Raw genomic sequence first — 12,685 nt, 5'->3', positions numbered from 1 at the left:
TATTTCTGACAGAGTGAAGGAGAATGACCTAAATTTAATGGTTAAAACCTTCGATTTTTATTTTTTCTTTAAACCACCCAGTAACGAAGTTCCCCCGATGGACTTACGATGCTAAAAATCACACAGAGTTCAATTCCCCTTGGTAGACATAGCAGAGAGCCCAGTGTGGCTTTACTCTAAAACAAACAAATAAACAAACACAATGATGAAGAAAAAATTCGTTGTCGAATTTTTAGACAAAAAAAGGTAGTGGTAACGCCAAGGCTAGGGATGGCAGACGCCACCCCTGAAATATGTCTGCCCCCCCCAAATTTTCACTGAAAACATTATAAAAGCTACATTTCCTTTAATAGAATGTTTTCAGTTACTAGGCAACCATATACAAGAAAAAAAAACCGCTAAAAAAATCTCTGGTTAGCCGCTATAGCTTCTTTATTTATTTTCCAAACGTTTTCTTTCACTTAGCTTTCGCTCCCTAAGCCCATCTGTTTTGCTACCCCCTTCGCCTCCCCACTTGCCGAATCCTGGAGTCGGCACTGTTAAAAATAAATCATTAGTAATTGTAATATAATTCAAAGACAACTAGTTTATTTTAAGTGGCTAACACTAATATGCTTTTTAAAGATATATGTAGAAAACTTTCCCTAATTTCTAAGCTAACTATTATTTATTGACTACAAATAAAAAAAATCAAATAAAACTAGCGTCATGCGCAAAGCTTCCCGCCACACATATGTATAAACTGGATATACATATATATATATATACATATTAACTGAGTAAACTAACACAAGTAATCTTTGTTTTTTAATATCTACATCTAGCAAATGAAAATGTGGTTCTTAAGCTTAAAATATCAAATTTATTAAAAATTATGAATATATTATATATACAGATTTGGTGTAAATAGACACATATTTATACTGTAATGTAAATACGATTATATATATATCTACATTACGATTTCATTTTTCTAATATTTCTCACAAACACAGACGGTTACTTCATGTTTGAAGTATATTTATGCGATAATACGCCCCTATTCAGCTTGGGCTAACGAAGGGTAAACGAGTGCTGAAAATGAACTTGTAGTTGCGGAACCTAATAAGATGTGCAAGCCGCTACGATATACCGGAAACGAGGTTATTGGCATTGCTAAAACAAACTTACTGTTCTAACATGACAGTCTAGGGTTCGTTAAAAAAAAAAACAGTATTGCTTCAGTTTTAATGTTTGCTATGGCAACATATTCTTTACTTAAAACGAATCACCCAGAGTCGGCTGGATCTTTTATTTTATTTTTTACAATATTTTCCATGTAGATTTGTGACATTTTTATGTTTGCAATTAAGTACTACTTTTAAGCTTAATAAAAAGAGGCCCTCCCATGGCACAGCGGTATGCCTGCAGATTACAACGCTAGAAACCGGGTTTCGATACCCGTGGTGGGCAGAGCACAGATAGCTCATTGTGTAACTACAAACAAACAAACAACAACGTGTTAACATCTAATCTGGAGAATGGGCGATCTTTGGTGTATTTATTCATTGGAATGAGATAATTTAAAAAAACTGATGGTTCTTAACAAATGATGACTACGTGTAAATACAAGCACTAAGTATTATTTTTCTTCTTGCAATTAAAAACAAACTGTTTCTGAATGTGTGTACAGAAAGTACATTCACGTTTCTAACAATGCTAAATGCGGTACCCAACTGAAGTACAACTGCTTGATGGTAAGGTAAACTTAGAGAACTGGTTATCATAAGTACAGAACTGGAGGCTACCAGAGAAAAAACTGCCCTATAGACAATTCATATTAAATATCCTTACTTCCAAATGACTAAGCCTCTAGAGAAATCTTGCATCCAGACAGAACAAAGGGTAACCATTTAAAGTCTACTTTTCTCCCTCTGTTAAGTGTCTTCTTGTCCCAAATATATACTTCAAACTGGTTCAAGCATAAAAACATCTCTTTTTTTATAACAACTTCAGAACGCACATTGAGGTGTAGAAACCCACATAATCTGCTCTTTCAAAAACATTTTTTTTCATAATGTAATTTATTACATGAATGAATGGATTCCGGGTTTCTAAAGTCACAACGGCTTGTAGAAAGAAAAGATGAGAACGTTTAAATAAGAATATGAGGCTTGGTAGCATTCGATGCACTAACCACAGCCTTGAAGTGTCAAATGTCTATGAAATTAAACACATTTCAACTGTTAATACAATCCAAAAGCTATGTTTTAACTTCACAAAAACTGTGGCGAAAACGGGTTATTCTGTCGTCGATAGTCGAATGTTATCATTATATTAAACAAATGTACCAGAAATAGTAGCTCAGTTTTAGTAAAATACTGTTCACGAGGATTAGCAAACATTTCTTTCTGATTTTTTGAACTTTGATGATCGCATTACTTTGTTATAACAGTATGAAACTAGGACTCTCAACACCAGCAAGAGCTTTAAAATAAAAAACTTACTACAAATGTAACAGTACCATACGTCTTTTGTAACTTGTGTTCGAACAAGATAATTTGTCTGCCCAAACCTTACTTTTAAAACCTATTTAATTTTACACACTTCAACGATTCTCCAAATCGCAATCAACATTCTTGACATTACAGAACATAATGATTGATTAATTATTTAGTTCTACCTTTCGATTACACGCCATTTATGTGGTTTTCTCTACTTCATTTCATAGTAAGTTTTGTTGATAGTGTCAGATAATACAGATTTGTCGTATTAGCGGAGCTTTTCATACATTAAACTTCTATAAATAACAAACTATGAATTTACAATATGTATATTTACAAATGCTTATTAAGAATACAACAGATATATATATATATCAATGTCGTATTATATATTAATCCACAAACTGTCTTTATAGTTTTATACTGTTCACTAACGGCATCTTATTGAATATTTTTTTGTTTTTACTTGTTACAATATTCAGTCTACAGAACTGGCGAAAAATAATGGATGAAATCACTATTTTTTTACGAAAATAAAATATTCAGCAGTAATCGGTAATACTGGTGGGATGTTTGTTTAGATTGTGTGTGTCCATGTGTGGCAATCATATGTCATTAGAAGCCCTGTCGCCAATAAAATCGCGAACACTCACGACATTTGGTGCATAAATAAATTAACACTTTAGAAAAATGGCTCTCTGAAATACCGATTTGCAAACGAATAACACAATAACAGATAACCATGGTTATCAAGTTGTTCCCTAAAGTTACAACGGGTTTTTTTCTTATTTGTCCTAGATAGTGCCAAATGATTTGTTTTACTTTTAGCTTGTGCAGAATATTTTATGAGTTAAGCTTTAAAAATTAAGAGTAATTATAACTACGCCTCATGGCTTGGTAAAATTTACTATAATTAATATTTGGTAAACATGGATTTATTACCCACAAAATTGGCCATTGCAACATTAAAGCAGTGGTCTGTGAATTATATTTTTTAATTCCTTTTCACCATGACAACATACAAATTAATTTAGTTTAGTGTTTTGCCATTCGAGTCTTACAAAGATAACGTTAATAATTCTCTACTGATTTTTTTGTACACACACACACTACAATACACATATATATATATGCTTACCGTATGGTGAAACACAAACCCTTTCTGGGTATTTCTGATACAAGAAACGTTTGGTGATCGGTTAAGATAAGCACATCTTTCTAAGCACTACTCATCTCAGTTCCACCTGAACTACATTTATTCGTGATTACTTTAGATAACTTTAAATTACAATATTAGTTGTAGCCACTTATGGTACCTGTTACTAACGATGTTACGTCAATTAATAGAAGAAAAAGCTTGATCATTTATAAAACAGTTTGTGGCTCAAACACAAAGAATCCAAGACCACAAAAACGATATCTTAATGTGACACGTTATTTTCTCTATACTCCTAACATTAGGGTATCTTGTATTTCGATTTTTTTTTATCAAGTTGACGATACTCGCGTAGTGGCAAACAACTTGGTTAACCACCAGAGCAATCTATCCAGCTGACTTTCTCCAGCAGATCATTTTGTCCTTTGGATTCACCAACAATAAGATATAAAAAGCATACACATTTGAGGTTATCTATCGCATCCGAACTCTTTTTTTGCGAAAGCTAAGAAAACAAACTCACTAAGTACTTCAATAAGATTTTAACACTAAACTCGTGCCATGAATCGGTTTGTACAAAACACACCATAAACAGCTAGCCTCTCACGCAGGCCCCTTCGGTTTTAGCGCCTAGTCACTGCCACGACAATGATGTGGTTGTGTGAGCGAGACTAGCCGGCCCAAATGGACCAATGAACGAAGCACAGTGACTTTCAATGGCTGTTGTTAACGCAAGTTGGCTCCACTAGGGTAGACATATCTCTCTGCTATATATTTTTAATTTTTCCTTACAAAGATTTTGTTGGCATGAAAAACTTACCAAATTTCTCAAGGACTATTATGTAGTCGAATTATTAAAACTTCTGCTTTCAGAGTTATTCTTATGCACTTCGTTACCGGCCCTATTTCCCCCCCACAGGTCACCGACTTTACTTTACTCCTAATTAGGGATGGCAACAGAAGGTGATTGAAGGACGAGGGACAGCTGATTGGTGGTTTTATAAATCTCATTTTATTGGAACGGCTTATTTAAGTTTGTAAATATGGCCAATCAACATTTGTCGTTTGCTACTGTGAAAATGTATTTTTGTCGCATAGATAGGAACTCAAAGAAGCAATAGAGACAGATAATTTATCTTCAGTGATCATTATGTGCTTGAATAAATGTAGATCTAGAAGTATGTTTTATTGATTTACCTCAGCAATATTCCTTTGAAAAATCGAAGTGTCGCCATTTTCTTAGCGAAAATTCCGAATGTTTATTTGCTTGTTGTTAGAGGAAAGCCACATTGGGCTATCAGTTGTGGCTACCGCGGGGGAACGAACCCCTGATTTCAGCGTTGTGAGTCCGTAAACTTATCGATGTCCCACCGGTGGGACAAATCCGATAGCTCATTCTGTGTTATAATAAAAATTAGTCCCTAGTTATGTACTCATTTTCTCTCCATTTGTAAAGAAACAAAATTTATAAAACTAATGCTAGGCTACGTTTTTTAACATTCAATGTTATATTAAGAATGTTAGTTTTTCGGATTAAGTAAATCCCCAAGACACAGTTAAAAACCTTCATTTCACAAAAAGTCTCGATCATTCTTAGATCCCGTAAAATTTTAAAATTGGGCCAAAGTTTGTTGCATGGAAAACAGCATAAATACATCTGATTTTGAATAACCACCAAGAAACAGAAAACATTTAATCACTCGTGGAGTAATCTCAAGTATCTGCTAGACTACTCTAGCAACTAGAGTGCCGCCAGCTGCTGTGACCTTTCTGCTGAAACACATCGGCCTTGAAGTAAGATGATCCGGGACTGATTCTTGAACTTCATAAAGTGACGCATGAATTAAGCTTGCTCGAAAATATGCATTGAAAAAAAAATCCACAGGTACCATCAAGGGCTTGAAAAGTAAACCTTTTTCGTAATATGGGTGATAATTGAATAAAAATTAAAAGTAGTTAATAAAAATGGGTTGACATCACGTTAATAATTTGCATCAATTTATTTTACTTTTATTTTATTGAAGATAGCTTTCAACCATCTTCAGAAGCCGTTTTCAGACTTAATGAATTTGCATGATGAGAGTTTCTGAAAAGCATCGAAAGTTATCTCTAACTAAAAATTAACTCTAATTGAAAAACAAAACAAAACTGGGTGAAAGATACCAATGTGGTGTAAACTTTTTTAAGAATTTCTTTTAGTTGCCCAAATTTGTAACAGTATTGCATAATCACAAACCGTTAAAAATAAGGCCAATAGCAGTAAAATGACATAAAAACGATTTATAGTCATAATGAAGTGGTTTTATTTTGGGGAACATACTGCATGTTTCAACTGAACATTGGTCTTCTTCAGGAAACATGTATTATGCTACTTCACAAAATAAAACCACTTACTTCATTATTCTTATATACAGTTGTTTGCCAAGTTAATATTATATTTGCATAATGTGTTTCCATGCGCAAATAAAGTAAATAAATTATTAGTTTATAATCTAGAATCATAGATTTAAGGCGGCCCTACGTGGCGAATGTTTGCTGATTCCTTTGTTTGTTCACTTGTTAACCTACCTGCCCTCTCTCTAATTTCGTGTCTTTTTTTAACAACGTGTACATCCATTTTTATTTACAAATTCTTGTGTGAAGGAGCCTTTTTTCCCCATCATCCTACGATTTGGTATTCTTTATATACACAGCTATTTTTCAGTATTTATTTCCTTTTAATTTCTGTAGAATTGTATCCTTAGTTATTTGAGGTTAATGCATTACAACTGCCACTTGATTCAGAACATTAGTTACAATATCACGTTTTCATATTTCATTTCATTTTGAATGATTTTCCAGGTTGTATTAGTTGGAAGGATAGTACCCAATCGTGTTTGCTCAAGCATGCTCCATTATTTTACACATTCCTCTATTTCTTCTTCTTCTTCTACTTACCGTAGATCTCTTTCCTTTTACAAAGTATTTAAGCATAACCTGAATTTAATTTTCGAGATGAAAGCTGTTGTTTTGAAAAAATGACAACAAAACTCGTCAGCTTTGTGTAAGTTTAATATTATAAATTTATGTTAACGATTTTAGTTTCCAATTAATTACTGTCATAGGTGACCTTTTTTAAATTTCATTTCAGTATCTCGATAATCTGAATACATTATTTTCTGTAGCTTATACTAAGTACAGCAAAGACTGTCAATTTTGTTTTTACAGACATAAATGTTGCAGGCTTCTATTACATAATGTAAAACCTTGCATATCAGTTATCAACGAAAGAACAATTTTTCTTATAGCTCTTACACGCTTAACTCCTTACAATAGTGATCCTTTATCATGAACCATGATATAGGTTCATACTAGGGATCACAAGGTTTGTTTGTTTAGTTAGTTTGGAATTTCGCGCAAAGCTACACGAGGGCTATCTGCGCGGATCGCAAGGAATTGCACAAAACCCTAATAGAACATTCGGGCCAAAAGCACCTTAAACAGTAAAGAACCAGTTGAAACAACACTTTAAAACCTTTACTATTGACTGCTAAGGCTGTACACATATAAAAATGCACAAAAAAAGCATGGATGTTAGACTTACAAGAAAAAGAAAATCCGCTCAAAATGGCCCGTTTGTAATTCTTCTTTTTTTATTATTATTCTCTTGCCAGCTACAAAATATATGACTTGGTATATTGCACGCAAACCTTTTGTAGAATACTAAATAAGGTACCGTAAAGATCGCAGGGGTATTGAAAAGTCGATTTGTTTCTTCTATATTTTATATAAGCTAAAAAACATCATAATTATAGTGTAAATAATGCTATCATTACACCTTGAAGTTTGGTTTTCTATAAATATCTGATGTTCATTAAAAAAGCGTAAGTACAGGGTGAAACAGGAATTACCAGCCAATAAGAGATAAAAATTAGATGACTGTAACATGTAGAATACTCAGTGCTTTGTGCACTATACAATCGGTGTCTTTAGGGAGCCAACCACTATATTAGGTATGAAGTGAAGGAGTAAAAGAAAACATCAATATACATAATATTAATTTTTGTTACACATATTTGTAGAATAATTACTTTAAAAGACACGAAAGTTTATTTAAAGCGATGTTTTAGACGTATATATTTTATTTGAAAATACTGCTTTTCTACTGGTAAAATTTTATATGCTTAGTGAGGGTTGTGTCTTAGTATAGGCATATATTTGGCCATTGTTATGCATTTTTTTAGAGAGAATGTAGTTACACAGCAACTATAAATGCTCATTATATTCTCAAACAAGTTCCCATTACAATCTTTAGCTGCAGTTTAACATTTTACACCTTGAACTAATGCGATCAATAGTCCATAGCTACAGTAAATCATCATGAACCGTATCATTTAGCTGATAGCCATGCTTATTATCATTACAATGTATAAAGTTAACTACTATATCATGTAATCTTTTGCCCAGAGTTGAGCATAAGAAAAGCCAGCAATCCAGCTAAATAAAAAATGGGAATTTAAAAACCTTCAAATATGGATCGTAAAAAAAGTAAGGAAACAAGGCTGGAGATACTCAAACTACAAATCCCTATTTTGGCTCCACCAAATGTAATTCTGGGTAACAGCATGGAGCCAAAATAGGGGTTTTGAGTAAATAATGTCTACAGTATATCTACAGCCTTGTTTCCTTTCATTTTTTACGATCCCTATTTGCAGGTTTTTAAATTCCCAATTTTTTTATTCATCTTGTATAGATTATGGTATAATTGTGATCCGCTAATTTGTTTTACAAAACAAAGAATAAAATGAAATACAGTAAACTAAAAATTACATATAATATTCAAAGCATGTAGCTTGTCTACCTATTAATCCAATAAACTTATTTTGGAGGGCACATATATCTTTCGTTACTGAAAGATGTTACACAGATAATTTAACTTATTGTTCAACATGTACATCGTAATAATTGTGCTTCATTTCCGAGCATTCTAAATACTTGGATGAATATACGGAAATATGTACACAAAACCTGTATTATTTCTTGAACTTGGTTAAGACTAAATTTATCTTCTATTTTGAGTTCCCCAACTGTGTATGGTCACCTTAATAACATGGCTCCGTTTACGGACACAATAAGCCTGATTTATTTTTTGAATTTAAGTTAACACCGTATTATGATTCTATAACACGTTCCAATTGTCTTAAAACTGTTTAGACAGTGTGCCTCCACGAAATCCTTGACATCTCCGGGTATATCTACGTTAATGTATCTACCTTGATATGCTAGACCGTAACTGGTCGCGGAAGTTTTGTCTGTAGTTAAAACTTTAAAATACCAAAATTAAAAAATTTGATTTTTACTCCTCATGCTTCCAAAACAAGTATCAGTTAGTGAATTTCGTTCATTATATGAGTTATCGACATCTAAAGATGTGCAATTTAGAATTTTTGATAATTCTGTGTGTGCATAAGAAGGGTATCTTAACTTTTTAGAATTCTCGCCATTTAAAAACGCCTTATACAATATGTATGTATATATAAACTTCATGCTATTCAACTGTTGACCACTTCATGCTATTCAACTGTTGACCACTATCAGTTATCGTATATAGGCCAACATGCGCTATTAGAATAGCATGATTTATAGATACGCATGTATATCTTGATAATTAGATAGATGAATAGTTGAATAAACAGATGGAGAGGAAGATTCATTTCAGCCACTTCGCCGAGTGAAGGTTTTAAAATTCATTGACGCAAACAAATAACAAAAGCCGATAAAAGTAATTGTCCAATTAAATATTTTACGATCGTCTCGTATGAGTGCTGATGGGGCAAGACAAATAAATGTTTTTAGTATTATTTATTTCTTGGCTTTTGTAGGAAATCCAAAGGTTCGAAGGCCGACGTCTACATAATCACTAACTCTGGATGAAACTGACAGATTTTCACAGATAAGTCTTTGCAAAAGAAAAGCATCGGGCTAATATCGGCAATCAGCAGTGTATGTTTGGAATTATGAGGATGTGACTAACTTGTTTATTTTTTTTCCGTTTTACTAATAGTTTACTAAAGAGGTTAACTTTGTAAAATCGTAGTTAAAGTGGCTTGGCCGTAAGTCTGAGGGCTTATAACACTACAAATTTGGCTTAGATACATATAGTGTGCATAGCATTGCGTAGATTTGCGCTTAACAACAAATAAACAAACAAACACAATTAAGAAAATGAAATAAATTACAGAAGTTAACATTTTAACAATCATATTTATATTCAAAGAAAAGAAATAAATTAGAAATTAACTTTTTAAAAATCATATCCGTAGTGAAGGTTAGGTGATAAATTATGCATATTTTCTTTTGATCAAATAATTAATATTTGAACAGCGATAAATTAATATATTTCCTTGGTATCTTGTATGTTGAGAAAATGTTTGCAGTACAACAAACCAGAAAAATAAACTAGTTTAATATAACCCAGGTTACAATATGATAACTCTTGAAGAAACATAAAATTTGGAATTAATATATATAACTGAGAGCTTATTTTAATGTATTTTTGTTTAACATATTACTATAATCTACTACAGTGGTTTTCAAACTGTTTGGGTTTGCGTACTACTTTTTTGAAGTATAAACCTAGGCCTAATTTTAAAAAATGTAATAAAACCTAGTATTAAAAATTAATAGTTTATAAACCGGCCCGTAATTGGAAATTATATGATGGTTTTTTTTTCTAGACACAGAAAATATGTGGTGTGATTTTGTCAATTTGAAGGGAAGTAAACACTGGTGTGTCTATTCAGGTGAAGGGCGAGTCTAGGAGTAAGGAGAGTAGTGCTGGACTTTTTATAGATTTTATAGTTTTTATACTATTTTTTTGTGTTCCAACAGTGGTACATATACCACAAAATCAAGAATCCCTGGAAGACTAGCTTCCATTATATCATTTCGTATTACACTCTGATGCCTCTTCTTAACATGTGTTAAATAGCATTTTTCCACGAACACTAATGCTGTAGAAACGTTGTTTAAGTTAACATGACAGACAATATGCAAATTAATGATAATAATTTATCATATGAACTGAGGGCTAAACTAAAGGTCTGATATAACAGTAGGGAAGATATAATAACTTGTCGGACATAATACACGCACATTTAGGGAAGTACCACCCGGGGAAGTTAACGAAAGAGGGCGAAATTTAACGAACTTTCACTACTGAGGTCATTTAGGTTTTAAAAAATTACTGGTGGTAAAAAATTAAGTGTTATAATTATAATAAACAGGAATGGTTACTGTCGAAAAAGTAACGTATCCTAGTTTCCTGAAAGGCAAAATTATGATAATTGCATTTTTAAACAATATTTGCAAGCAAAATGGCTGTTTAAGGCATTCAATCAGTGATATAACGCAAGGAAATAATTTCTTATAACATCATAGTACTGTTCAAATAAACACTTCTTGAAAAAGATAATTTTAGATGGAGCAGTTACACAAAAAAAAGCAGTTTCATAGATAATAATAAATGCATTAAAATTTGAAAGGTGTTAAAATCGCAATCTGAAGATCGCGAGTTCGAATCCTGTCTCCAAACGTGCTCACTCTTGTAGCCGTAGGGACGTTATTATGTGACAGTCAATCCCACTTTTCTTTGATAAAAGAGTAGCCCAATGGTTGGCGGTTGATGATATTGACTAGTTGTTTTCAATCTCGTATATAATTTCTAAACTGGGGACGGCTGGCGCAGATAACCTTGGTGTCGTTTAGTGCGAAATTCAACAAGCAAACTAAGATTCATTGGCAGAGTATATGAACATATTTTTGGGGCTTACCATTTATTATATTTTAGCACAAATTCTAACGACACGAGGACTTTGTATCTTACTCCGGATTTTATTTTACATTTAGTGTAGTTTTCTATCTACGTAATGATGGCAGATTTAATTTAAAACATTATAATCTTTTGACCATACTGTGGTACTTAATCTTCTGAAAACCATTATTATATAATACAAAATGGTAGGAAATTCAGTTTTGACATTTAGTTCATGAGCTGTATACTTGCAAGTTCTGTAAGATCGAGGAGCTGAGGTTGAAAACAGGATACTGTGCTAGCCGTCCCTACTTTTAAAGTGATAAACTTAGAGGGAAGGCACGTAGTCAACGCCTCCAACTGCCAATTCTTGGGCTACTCTTCTCAGAACGAAGAGTGAGATTTGACCGTCACTCTTATGACTCATCCACAGCCCACTGAACGCGAGCCATAATCCGTCACGTTAACACACTGGGTCATGCACAGCCTCTTGTAATTTGCACCCCTAATCTATCCTCTTTTATGTCTGAAAATGTGAATATATGGTAAAAGCAAACATGTTAGATTTTACCCATTTTATTCGTTTTGGAATGTGGAAGCGATTCATTAACTTATCTTAAAATATTTAAAGGCCCAAAAGATTATTTTCCCGTTGTTTCTGGTGGCTCAGCAATAAATCTGACGGCTTATAATGCTAAAAATCGTATTATAATACCCGCAATGGGCATAGTACAGATAGCTCACGTTGAGCTTTGTGCTTCAGAGCAAACAAACAATTGATGAAACAGACAACCACAACTGTGTGATATGATAAAGAAAAAAACCTGGAAAATGTTACATTATTTATCAGAAATGTGTTTCATTTCAACTTTCTGTCTGAGATTGAAACTGGTACGACTAAACTTTCACCAAGTGTTATTTAAAGGTATTTGTGACAGTACACAATATATATAAAAAAAAATTGAGTCGATGTGAAATTTAAGAAAAAATGACTTTGACAAATTCGTTAGAGTGTCAGTTAAAACGTTCTTCTAGTAGCTTAGCAGAAAATAGGTTATGTCAGTTACAATAATGTAAACATTAATTTTCAAGCTGCGGTAACACATTTAATAATACTTCTTGGGCACTTGTTTAGCTTTTTGAGAAGGTTGCATAATACATCGTTAATACCACGAACTTTATTAAATTTATACAAATTACTAAATCCCAAGGACACCCGGTTAAATATTAGCTATATTTTCAAATACATCAGGG

General features: G+C 32.9%; 1 protein-coding gene across 2 annotated transcripts in view; it reads right to left on the bottom strand.

Moving 5' to 3' along the window:
* Window positions 1-12,685, bottom strand: part of LOC106457950 (vang-like protein 2) — a 61,698-nt gene that overhangs the window by 35,077 nt on the left and 13,936 nt on the right. Inside the window, exon 1 of one of the 2 annotated variants that reach the window (XM_013917397.2) lies at window positions 3,622-4,301. The exons of the other annotated variant lie outside the window; for it this stretch is intronic. The gene's annotated coding sequence lies outside the window, so the exon portion shown is untranslated. Of the gene's footprint in view, window positions 1-3,621; window positions 4,302-12,685 lie in introns of those variants that run through there. 2 annotated transcript variants of the gene reach the window in all.

Source organism: Limulus polyphemus, unplaced genomic scaffold (genome assembly GCF_000517525.1).
Source record: "Limulus polyphemus unplaced genomic scaffold, Limulus_polyphemus-2.1.2 Scaffold395, whole genome shotgun sequence".
Lineage (NCBI taxonomy): Eukaryota > Metazoa > Arthropoda > Merostomata > Xiphosura > Limulidae > Limulus > Limulus polyphemus.
Note: the sequence above shows the minus strand (reverse complement) of the source record. Positions and strands in the feature narration are given on the sequence as shown.